Here is a 13,276-nt window from a genome sequence, read left to right as displayed (position 1 = left end):
AGCTAAGCGAAAATCCACTTTCTGCAAGAAACTTGAAATTTTGGCTTCTGAAATGACTTGGGAATTGATGAATTGGAAATTGTATATCTGGAGTTCTGTGACCTTTTTCCTTTAAGCTCAAATGTTAGGCAGAAGCTTGCTAGCAGCTGATCAACTTCTAAGTGTGTAGGTGAAGAGTAAGGTGAGAATCATTCTGTTGATGTAATGGGGCCTGGGGAGCTTGTTCTAACTTATATTAATATATCTTCATTTTGGTAAAAGTGTAAGATGTTAAAGATTACTTTTCACATAGTCTTTGATTTGGAAAACACATTTGAGGTGAATTCATTAAAAGCCCATGAGCAAGTCCACGGAACCTTTAAAACAGTTAGACTTTGGATTGCTGTTTTAGCTTAAATGCTGTTCCCTCCTGTATCACTTTAATGTCTCTGGGTGAGTTTAGCCTCATATATTTTGAGTGCTCCTCCTGTGTGTGTGAATACAGATAACTTATCTGTGGGGAACAAGGCAATTGGTTACAGTACATCTGGCAACAGAGGAGACATCGCTATTTGGCATTAACTGCAGTTTTGTAGTGATGCAGTAGCTTGGGATTCTCAAACAGGGCTGGCACAGCAAAATGTGCCACTGCAGCGATCTTGTGCCTGGCATGGGATGGTGTGCCTGTGCTGCCCAAGGTAGAGAAGGTAGCAAGGAAATTACACTGCACAGCGGAGTGCAGTGGTTCATAGAGACCTCAGAATTTCTGCTCTTAGGCTGCAGCTTGGGTTAGCAGTGGTACTGTGACTTTTGCCCAAGTCTTTAGCTGGATTAGAGTTTACATCACCCACACTATGATCTCATCCTGTAGGTGTACCCAAAATTGAAATAGTTCATTAAAGCTCACTGCCACTTCAGCAAAACACAGCTTTGGGAAGAGTAAAACATTGGATAGTGTGTGTGTGCAGTGAAAAAATATTTTACTTACACTTTCCAGGGATGTTCAAAAGAACTTTTGAGACAACATTTGTATCTCGTGGCTCTTTTGGAAAACGTGGTGTTACCTGTGGCTCTGGGGTTGTCTGTGGTCAGCTCACACAGGTTTATTCTTACAGGGCAAGTTTGTCTCTAATAGATGTCTGTCAGAACTATGGGAAATACAGTCAGCAGATCGTCACTGGATGAACAGGTAAAGCTGCAGTTGAGGACACAATTTCCAAGTATAAGGAAGAGGTGACTGGGAAAGTTATGGCATTGATGTGGGAGGAGGCTAGCTGCTTGATAAACCACATTTTTAGAAGAGAAACATAAGTTGTGATGCTGCAGTACCATTCTGCAAAAGCCAGAAATAGTGTGCTGTGTTTCCTTCTTCGGCCTGCCTTCACTCAGAATAATAATAAATTTCTTGAAAATCCAGTGAAGCTTGCTTTCTTGTGGATCTTGAGGGCTTTGCAGCCTCCCTCATGCCTGACAGGGATGAAATGCTTCAGTCTTTTTAGTTTGCTTGGGGCACTGATAAGAATCGCTCTCCAATCCTGTTTATGCAGACCTTTAAAGAACTAAGCAATTTTGAGGCCCCTCTCTTCATAAACTGGAGTTAAAATTGCCCAATAACTTCAAAAGATTGCTTTGAGTTGTGAGGAGAAGTATGACCTAGTTGATAATGTATGTCCCTGTGCAAGCCTTTTTCTTCTTTCAGGAAATCTGAAATATGGCCAAAGAAAATGAGCTCCTGTCTGTCTCATTATGTGTTGCGTGGCAAAGGCGAGCTGCTGCTGAGCCTTGTTTTTACAGTGTGGAGCTATTCCTGGTCTCACAGTTATTTCCTTCACCTCCTCTGATATGAGGATTTCTGGTACATTTCTGGAAAGTATAAGGGGAGAAATCTCACGTTTCCCTCCTGGCCTTTTGTTTGTTTACTGATAGTGTTGCTCTTAGTTGAATGGATTTCTGTGATGCCAGTGAAACTGCTGATAGTCTAATGCCAGCCTTTCACTAGGTAAGGTCTTTTCTGGCAGAGTATTAGTGACTTTATCATCTCTCATGCTCGAGTCTAGGCAGAGGTTGTTTGGGAATGATGCCTGACTGAACATCCTGCTCTGGGCAGAGGTGATGTGAAGGAAGACCTCCTCCTCCCTGTTCACAGGTCACTTCTATTGCTGTGCTGTGTCTGTTTCCATCTGATGCTACTGTAGGTGTGATCTTAAATTTGTGTTGCAGGTCCTCCTTTTAGAAAGGAGGTGACTGAGTCTGTGCCTCTTAAACATGGCATTTCTCTCTGAAGGACCTGAAATACCTACAGTTTGGCACAGACTGCTCTGTGTGCTGCTGGAAGAGGTGACTCTGTTCCTGTTTGACTTTTTCATACAAAAGTAAAGCTTGGTGCTTGTCTGAGAAACGGCCAGTTTTCTGTAATGGAACTCAAGATGTGGAGGAGAAATCCAGGTAAATGAAGAAGGAAAACATGTGTGTGTGTGTGTGTGTGTAATTCAAGTCTTAACCAAACCAGACAAAGTCACTCCAAAGCAGCAGAGGTGGGAGAAATTCTAGAGGTAAGTTTGCACCTTTTCTTTATGCCTTGTGTGGGTTCAGGGAAAGTGGAAATCACTTGGACATTGTAGAGGATCTGAGGTCCCTGATAAACAGAGGAAGAGACCATATGTAAGCACTTCTGTTTCTTTGAGCAACCTAATTGAATGTCCTTGCTGTAGAACACTGATAATGGGAAGTGCACAACAAGAGCTAACTTTGGTACAGGCTCTGTGTAGTGTTTGGATGAAGGCAGCTAGAAAGTATTTGTCCTTCAAAGTAGGCTCTGTTTTTGTTCTCATTATCTGAGGCATTTAATACCATCAGAAACTTGCTTTTCTTATACAAGTAAAAACAGGAGAAAGAACAAAAGACTATGGCAATAATTTGCATTTCCTAAGAATAAAGAGTGGGTGGGAGAGAGAAGGGTGTTCAGACCTTACATTTTGGCTCTGCCCATGAGAGGGATGTTGGCTTGCCTGACATCAAGATCCAGTGTTGTTTCCCTCTAGGACTTGGGAGCGTTTAGATACGGAATTTTGCTTTGTCCTTTTGTAAGCAGTGGATTTGACAGTTGTAAACATTTACAGGTGTTTGTAACGGTAAGTTTATTGAATTACAACAGACTGCATGCCGTACTTGTTTGCAGACTAATGGCAGATGTTGCAACAGATGTAATTAGTGAAATAGGGAGACCCCTTTTCTATGAGGGGAACACAAGCAGAATGGCTCATACAAGGGTGCTTAGCCAAAAAACTGCCCAGTGGCTTTCAAATGTCCTTATGGACAACAATCCTCTCTTCTTGAACAGACCTGGAACTAATGTTCCAAGCATAACTATATGGCGAGTAAAGAAGGAAGAAGAGGACGTTTATTATTTTTCAGAGGTAGATCTTTGCACGTGTGCAGTGTCAAAAAGGTGGGATGCTCTAAGTTTGGTGGTGAGAACAGAGTGCAGAAAAAGCCTCTGTGGCTATTCTGCTGTAGGTATTTGGCCAGCAGATCTTTCTCCCCACTCTACCTATTTTTATTGTCTTTAGTGTGGCCTAGAAATGCACGTGCAGCTGTTGTCTAGTTGACATGGTGCAGATGCCCCTGCTGTCAACTAGAGGAAGTTGCTTTGGCTTCCTTAGGGCAATCTTTCTGCTTTAGGGATTAGGGGAAAAGTAAAACCTCCTCTAGCTCAGTCAGCACCCACAGATGTATGTGGTGAAATGCATGCAAAAAACCCCCATAACTGCATGAATCTCTAGTGATGGCTGCACCTTCCCTACAGAATTAGTGCAGCTTAAGGATTTGGGGAAGTGCCTGCTTTTGGCAACATCAGACGGTCACTTTTGGTATCACTATACCAGTACAATGGGTTAGTCGCTGCAGCTCAGAGGGATTGATGAATTGCCTATTCCATGTCTCCCTGCTGAGGAGGGATTAGCTTAGTGATATACTCAATGAGGCTGCATTCTTAGGATGAAGTTTCTCAGTGTGATTTCTTATTGTAGCCAAAAGTACATTAGAGATACGATTTAGGTCACAGAAGTAGAACACTTGGAAAATGCCAAATTTCCAATGGATTGAGTAGCACGTGGTTATCCTGTCCCTGCAGGCATGCTGCCTGGGGATGTGAAAGTGGCATGTGGTCACAAGAGCAAGGATGGCACCATCATCACCCTTCTATAAGGTATGCACTGAATGTGTAGCTACAGCCTCCGTCCCACTGTTCCTAACTCTGAACTGCTGGACTTCTTAATAATTTTATTTCTAAAGGTTATTTGGATATGAACTTCCTGATGTGCATTTAAGTGGCAAAAGCAAAAGAAACTGAGATTAAGCAGTTGTAATTGCTGGCTTCTTCATGACTGGGATTTGAACTGGGAAGCCCATTTAGTGCAGTAGCCATTACTACTTAAACTCAAGGGCTAACTGCTACTTAACCAGCAGCCAGAGGAAGCTTTGCAGTGAAGAAGGCTGAGCAGATGTCAGAGGAAGGCTTTAGAACTTTTCATTTCATGTAAAGTCTCAGTATGGGACAGAGAACTTTTTTTTTTCAGTTTGTTTGCTGCTTCTGGTTGGGTTGAGGGGGTTGGGGTTTTTTGGTTCTGTTTGGGCTTTTTATTTGTCCCCTCCTGATAGCTGGAGTTGATGACTTTCCTGCTCCATGTAGGACATTGGAGGAAGAGATGGGAAGATGACAATTATGCTGTATTTCCTATCCAGACTGCTTAACCTACTCTCTTACTTCCAGCCTCCTGAGCTTGGGAAGGTTCTTGCTCCATGCATGTTCCCTGTCAAGGAGAGAATTGCATCACGATTCACGTCCCACATTTCTGGGAAAGGGAGGAGGAGCTGCACATAGCTTCTTTCTATCTCACCCTGCAGGTAGGCTCAGGACTTCTGGAAACTTTGTCTCCCTGTCAAAACAAACCTGAGGCACAGAAAACAACAGCTTTTAACACTCAAGTCCAGCGCAAATTTAGGACAAAAAATTCAGTGTTTGTAGGAAACTAAAAATAAACACAAAGCAATTTCACCCATAAAACTCACTTCAGCAACCTTGGTATTTTTTATGTCAAAAGACTGAACGAGAAGTTGGTGGATGTTTGCCCCAGGAGGTGAGGGGAAAGCAAAGGCAAAGGAGGATGCTCTGCCAGAGGTTTTGCTGTTGCTTGCTGGCAGTGTTGATACTTAGATATTGGCTCCAGAGGCCTTGGGGGAGGTGATACTCATCGCCGGCTCCTTTAGCTGTCTCCTTTCTTTCGCTCCCCTGTTCTCTGCAGCCCTACCGTGCTTCGTTCCTCCCACAAAGTCTCTGCTTTTGCTGCTCGTCACCTCCCCGCCCTCCCAATGGCTTCTCTCTCTCCTCCCTGCCCTGCTCCTCGCATCCCTTCTGGGTTTTCAGCAGGTGACCTTGTTCCTCCCAGCACGGCATCAGAGGCTGCGGTCCCCTGGTGCGGGGCTCAGCTCTGTGCTGCAGGCTCCTCCTCGCCCCGGCTGTGACAGCCCTGCTGGTGGCGTGGCCGGATGGTGAACCAGGGACACGGCGAGGCTGTTGCCGGTCTGATTCACCGGGCTGTCACGCAAACAGCACACGCAGCCTTGCCAGCAGATTGCTGGGGGTGATGAAAAGTGCAGACAGGGCCTGCTTGCACTGGCACTACCTCTGAAATCAGGTTTTTATCCCTGTCCCTCTGTGCTGCCAGGGAGGCATGAAGAACACAGGCACAGATGAAGGGAGCTTACTGCTCTCAGCTCCTGCTGTGGTGGTACTGATGCTCAGCAAAAACAGGCTCTGTTCATCTCTTCTGCATGGGACTGGCTCCCAGTGTGGACCAGGAACTGAGGTGGAACATTAACACATCCCTCTGCAGACACACAAGCGATGGGCAAAAGTCATGTACTGGTGTGACAACCCTACCAAATTTCAAGGCACAGCTCCAAAGTATTGTGCCACAACTTTTTAAACAAAGTAATTGGTCACTTTGTTTTAAACAGGCAGAATCATATAAATCCCCCGAGCCTTGTTTTCAGAAACGCCTGTTTCTAGAAAAACTATATTAGAACATAATAACCTATCCTGAAGCAGACCTCCAGCATGGAAAACTTCGAGCCAACTCTTTAATGCTTTGTAAGCAAAATTACAGCCAACTGAAAAGAGCTGTGTGTTGGCAAGTGCCAAACAGCCTTAATTTAGGAGTAATTTTTTCTACAGACACTTCACCAGTAAAGAGAGCCCAGCTGCCAACAAGTGAATCAGTTTGGACAAGGGAATGGAAAACCACATTTTTGCCTTTCATTTGCTATACTTTGATATCTCCCTTCAGGATGCATACATACATCTGTTTTTTCTTGTCTTAAAGGGGTGGTTGAATGAAATCTAGCAGAGGCACATGTTTTTGTCCATCTTTTAACACTGTAAAATTAAGTGCTCACAGTATTGCCTTAGAAATGGCTTAGTTCAGTGACCTTTTCAAGCCCTGATTAGCTGCCAAATAATCAGTGTTTGAAAGACTCCGGACCTGATTCTTCTCTCCTTTACACTGTTTTTTTTTCTCTTGATATCAGCTGACTTCATTGGCACTACTAATTCCCTACAGGCTTGGTATAGGTAGAAAAAAGAAAATATATATTGTTCTGTACATATGAATATGTATATATCTATAGAGAGGAGTTATATAGCATAGAAGTGAAATCATAGTGACTGATGGGTTTTTGTTTTACTTGACACTGTGCACATGTGCTGAGATTCCCAGTCTCCTGAAGCATCCTTGTAAGCACCTTTTCTCTAAAGAATACCTTCTTTATAACTGCAGATGTTGTTTAGAGTTTTGTGTGACTTTTCTGTTGCTTGTATATTTTCCTGTCAGCATCAGGTAGAAGATCAGACTGAATTACTTGTTATAAAAACACTAAAATGCTTCTTTTCTTTTTGTGGGTAGTACAAAATATGATCCTAGTTTGAGGTCCAAGAACTGGCAACTCAAATGAAATGCTCTAACCACTCACAGCTTAGGCTTTATACTGTAGCATTAAATGGAAAGCAGTGTCCTTTCCTACTATCCAGCTTAGTGACAGATGTGATCAGTTTTGGAATGACTGTAGTAAATCATTGCAGTTTGCCACACTGGGTGCCACAGGCTACACGTTTATATTTGACAAGAGAGAATGATATTGCCCAGCATTTTTATATAAGGTTTAACCCAAAGACTTCAAGGCCTTCTTAAGAGAAAAAGCTGAGAATAACTACTCACATTTGTGTATGGATGCTCAGAGACTTCAGATGATTAACCCAGAATCTGCACTACAGTTCTAAGGTCTTATGGACTCTAGGACTGCATTGACTCTGAGTTAACATCTTTATCCATCAGCATTGGATTGCTGGCCTGTGGTGGCAGGAAATGCTGCTTGGTGAAGGCGTGCTGGGGATGCACAACCTGAGGGTAGCAGTAAGGTTATATTATTCCAAATATTAACTCATGGCAAGGCTTAGACTGGTGCTGAATTAAAATGACAGCAAGCAATGAAATGGTGTAATTTTTCAGTCACCTTTCAGAGTGATTCGCTTTAAGTCCTTTTAGATAACTAAATTTGGTGGTGTGCCATCTTAATTTCTTCCCTACCTTTACTCCTGTCTTTTGTCTCCATCTGTTCATGACAAGCTGAACGCTTCTTATTGTGACATCTTTCCAAACCACCACCCTTTTTCTTGAAGACCTCTTGCTCACTGTTCTCCCACCTACTCTGACTTTCTCCAAAACCCCATCATGTACTTTATTTTCTTGGCCTTGGCTGATCTCTGCATCCTCTTTCTACTTCACCAAAAATATATTGTTTCTTATTAGATCAAGTAGTGTTCAGAGCTCGTACTGGCTCCTTTTTTTTCTAGCTAGGATTGGTGTGAAATGTGCCAGATACTCAAACAAGGGGCCTCAACAGGCATTCTGCCTTTCTGTATTGAAACTGATCCTGGAAGTCTTTAAGATTAATGAAGGATCCTTTCCATTGCTCCCTCAACAAATGCAGTACTTCTGACTAGGCTGCTACCTCTATGCTTTGATTGTATCTGTTAACCATTCATGGCTTACCTTTAATAAAATCTCAGGCTGCCCTGGCTGCAGCTGGTGGGGTGTGATAGAGGTGACAAAATTAATTTACATGGAGGGGAAGCAAGCAGTGACAGGGACCCTTGCATAGAGATACCATTATTTTCCTCCCTCAGCCTAAGAAACAGAACAAAAGAGAATGCTGCAGCTGGGCACTGCAGTGTGTATCCATAGACGGTGGATTGCCTTGCATACTCCTTTTGATACTTTTTTTTATAAAGGAGTATTTTGTGCTCCTCTGATACTTGATGTGGCCAGATCTCAGGGAGGAATGTCAGCCACTGTCAAACCTCTACTACATGTGTTACTTCATTTGTGTGTGGATAAATCCAGCTTCTCTGAAAAACACCAGTGTTCCACACATCAGTTCTATTTTAAAAATTTCTACTTTTAAGAAAATGCTGTTGTGTTCCCTTTCAACAGCATCCATGAGCTGACCCTCATGGGATGGTGTGAATCCAGGTCAGTGCCAACTCACCTTCTGGGAGCATCTACATCTCATTTTCCCCCTCCTCAGCTTTACAGTGAGATGTGCCCATTCTAATAGTCAGTGTTTGTGTTTGAGAAATGTTAGTGGCTGGGGATATACCACATGCCATTATCAACTCTGTATTTTAATGAAGAGCTATTTTCTGACAGCACAAGAGAGACTGTGGAAGTTTCAATATCTAGGAATTTTGGGGAGTGAAATGCGAAGCAGAATTTGGCAGCTGGCAAATTATTTATTATCTGGGAGCAAAAGAAGAGTGGGCTGGACTTTCACTGAATCACTGCAGCCTGGAGATGTGGTTCTGCCTGCTTTCTTAGCCTTTGACAAATCTCCTCTGCCTACCTTTTATCTGAGAGAGTTGAGCCTCATGCCCTTGCTGGGGAGAGCCTTTCTCTGAAGAGTGTACTTGGGCTGCAAGACAAACATATGTCCTTGAAACATTTCCTCTGAAAATTCTCATTTTATTTTCCTGGTTGGTCAAAGCTGCTAACAAAGATATTTTGATTTGTCCACACAGAATAACTTCAGGGAACCTTTCCAAGCAGGCTGCAGTTGCAATTTGTGATTAAAGAATTCCTGCTCATCCTGAACTAAAGGTTCTTGGGATTGGAGAGGGAATCTCTGTTTGTGACTGATTTGAGGGATATATAATGTCTGACTATAATTTTCAGGGCAAAATACATCTGTGTCACTTCAAGTTCTAAGGCCAGATCCCAAGTTCATATTTGTTTCCTTCTGAAATAAAACTTGGGTCAGGTTCTTCCCAAAGCTATGCTTCAGCACTGTTTATTGCAACATCAAGCTTTGGGACAGACGGTGTTAGTCTCATGTTGGTTGAAGAAGTATTTCCAGGAAATCTAAAGCAACTTTATTTCCCCAGGGTTCTGCACTGAGAATGTCAGATTTGGAGTTTTCTAAGGCAGATGCCACCTTAAAATAGATCAGGAGAATTCCTATTGTTCAGGTGACATAATGAGGCTGAGATGCAAATGCAAAAGGAAGCAGTAGCTGGTATGTTTTGACTGATTTTTTTTTTTTCTTTTTCTGACATCTCTCTCTCTCTCTTTTTTTTTTTTAATTTAAATACATTCTATGGGGGAGAATAAAGAAAGATCATGGGCCAGCTTCTGGCTGGAGAGTTTGGGATGTACAGCCTGCACAGAGGGTGAATATAACGCCTACATGACAGGAACCAATTTAGACATTTCCACCCTCTCTGCGGAGGGCTGCACTGCAGTATTACACACTGGTGCTTCTTCAGATCCCCCTTCTCCCTTTCCCAAAGGAGAGGAGGAGGAACAAGCAGAAGTTAATAGCTGGTGGCCAATGCATTCACTGTAGACTCAGAAGCACTGAACTGAAGTCCTTGTCCCAAAACATGTGGACAGGTTCTGATGTCCAGCACCAAGCCTGCCAATGCTCAAGAGGTGTTTGGACAATGCTTTTAGGCCCCTGGTGTGATTCCTGGAGTGGTTCTGTGCAGGGTCAGGAGCTGGACTCGATGATCCCTGTGGGTCACTTCCAACTCAGTATATCCTATGATTTTGTGATCTTTGCAGACCATAAGCACTGCACTGTGGGGAGAGAGAACTGCTCTAAGTATCACCTCAACCAAGAAACTCTACTGAGGACTGCAAGAAAACATATTAGTCAAGCTTCATTGAACCCAGGACATCCTCACAGACTTAGTGAAACAGCATTTGCCAGTACTGGGCTGAATTTTGTTGCTGAAAGTCCTACTTGCATCAAGTGGAGTCAGAAGGACAGCAGCTGGCACAGCCCTGGAAAGGAAGAGGCCTCAGACCTATGCCTGTTTCTGCTGCCAGCTTTCCCCTACAACCCCTTTTTCCTACCAGGTCATTTCACCTTTTGTCCTTCAGGTTACCCCCATCCTGTGTGAAATAACAGGGCTGAGAAAGCCCTAGAAGTTATGTGTCAAAAGCATTATTTTGTCAACTAAAGAAGCCATGGCAACATAAAGCTACAACGCGGTTTCCATCACAAGATTAACTTGAGTCAGTTACTGCCTTTGAAACATCTGTGGTGAGGGCTAAAAGTAGACTTTCCTAACAGAATTGAAGGACACTGAAGGAGTCACAAAAAACATCCCAAAATAGGGTGAGGAAAAGAGGAATATCAGATAAGGGGGGGGAGAGAGGGGAACAAAAGAGTGCAACAACAGTTACAAAATGCCTCGAGTTTCCCCTGCTTTTATTGTTGTTATTCTTTCTCAGACAGACCGATGAGTTTACTGGATATGTTGAATAGTGATACAGTGAATGGAATCACTGTTGAGACTCTTGTTGCTAAGATTCTTAATAATAACAATGTGCCTGAAAGGAATTACCTGCAGCTGCGAGGTTATGCCAGTGCTTACTTTTGTGGGGACAGGGAATTTGTAGGAGTCTTACCTGAGGATTTTAACCAGATGATTACCTGTCCCTATTTTGCCTTTATCCTGTGTTATGCTAACTTCTATCCTCCCTACATTCCTTCTTGTTCTAGGAATGCATCTATCTGGAGATTGGAAATGAGAGAATAAGATAACCAGTTGATATTTTACCTGTAGAAATGCAAACACATGTCCTGGAGGGGGAAAAAGTTGCTTCTCTATGAGAGAAGAATGAAACCTCTGAAATAGCTGAGGTGTAGTAGGGAACATATTGGACATGACTTTGTCATGTGATAAGCAAAACAGGGCAGTTTGGGGTCTACCTGTATGAAGGCAGCCTGCCCATGGACACATCACACTTGCTTGGATCTGTAAACTGCATGAAGGATTTTTAATAAAGAAACACATTTCTACAGTGTTTTTCACTTGATTATCTCTGAGTGCTTTAGTGGGCTCAGGAGATGCTGGGGAACAATCGATGTAGAGCTGTTCTGTAAATCTTGCAGCATTTATTTCTATGGAAGTAATCTTTTCTTGCTCCCTTTTTTGTTCAGACATCAAAAGGAGAAGAAAAACAAGACAAAGGCAAAGGCTGAGGCTTAAACAAAATGTTTATCTCTATCATTTTTGCCAAATAAAAAAAAGAAAGGAAACAAACAGCATTGCATGTAAATAAATTTTCCCCCACTTACTTACTTCCAGACACGCTTTCACTGGTTCACTGTAATTAGGCAGAAGGTACTGAAGTTATGTATATGTCAGACCTAACAGACAATATTGTGGTTCACTGGAATTGGACAGAAGGTACTGAAATGGTTTACATTTTAGATCTAACAGAAAATGTTTTAACTGTACCATTCTTTTAACAGATACTGATTTGTAAGGCTAGAAAATATGACTTCAGATTTTTTAGTCAAAGGCCACCTAAGATAATGATCAAGAACACTGGAAGAGAGTTACTGTTTCAAAGGGCAGATGTGCAGGGGTGTGTGAAACAATTGGTGCTTTTAAGATATGCCAGAAAGTCTAATCCCAAGGCCAGGAAGGCAACCCGGCACACAGAGGAATTTGGGTGATAAAAGAAAGCATCAACACAGATTGATGACTGCTGTAGTTAGGGTGTGCATTAAGGGGAGTTTAAGGCCCTCTAAGAGAAATAAAGGCTCTGTAGTGTTGATAGGAAATCTGAGGGATGGACTAACAAGCAAAGTACACTTAAGAAGGGGGAGAAGTTTATATGCAACCTTGAAGGAGGATGGGGAATGGCTGTGGCTCCTAAACACACGTGCCAGTGCTGTGACTGTGCTGTGCTTACTGAGCTTGTTATGTCTGGTGCCCACACACCGCTCATAGTAGGTGCTGCTGTTCCAGGGCTTGACGTGGAGAATCTGGGAACAGGTTTGCAGGGCTGCAGTGAGCGTTGTCTGCTGTCACAGAGACAAGAGAGAGATATGGGTGCCTGCTAGCTCTGAAAATCAGGTTTTGCTGTTCTCAGACTAGCTGTTTTTGGAGATACTGACCTTGCCAGTTTTGGTGCCTTGTCCTAGTACAGGAGTGCTGGAGATGCTCCTGTGGAAAGGAAATTTCTTCTTCTTTTTGTAACTTCTTTCATTAAAATCTCCTCCACCCCCTTCTCCTCCCCTTCCCCCAAAATGTAGTCTGCTGTCTCCATAAGGAGTACCTGGCCTTTGCTGAGTCACCTCTCCATCCATCCCTGGGACATTAACCTATGATGCAGAGTTCACTGATGCAGAGCTCATGAAAATTGTGTGGTGGACCCTGATTGAGAAGGTGTGTAACTGTCAATAGCCAAGGTCAAGCAAATCTTTTCAAATCCCTTTAATAGCAAAAAAAACAGGAACAGTCTCTGAGTGTGGCTGGGAGGGGATGGTTCACGGTGCTGCACTGGCTGCACCACGCAATGCTCCACCCCCGGGGGTGACTCTCCTGAGGGCTTGTGACAACAGCAGGGACTAAGTTGGCTTACAGTGGGAAGTCAGGAATTTTGTTAGAAAGTATTTATGCAGACGAGTATGATATGTGTGATTCAGCAGCTGTGTCTCAGTGTGAAGCCTGCATCACCCATCTTCCTGACGGATAAGTCCAGTGTGGAAGCTCCCCCTGCCTGCCCCCCCTTCACCATCATGCTGCCAGCAGCTAGCTCTCTGTTCCCATGTAACAGGCAGTCTCCCTGCACTCTTCATTGCAATGAACAACTTTTGGAGGACTGTGGAAGTAGAAATCCTAGAGTGTAAGTCGGTTTCCCAACTGAACCTTCACTCTGTGTCC

This window comes from Manacus candei, unplaced genomic scaffold (genome assembly GCF_025592945.1).
Source record: "Manacus candei isolate 608988 ecotype Guabito, Panama unplaced genomic scaffold, ASM2559294v1 h1tg000017l, whole genome shotgun sequence".
Lineage (NCBI taxonomy): Eukaryota > Metazoa > Chordata > Aves > Passeriformes > Pipridae > Manacus > Manacus candei.
Note: the sequence above shows the minus strand (reverse complement) of the source record.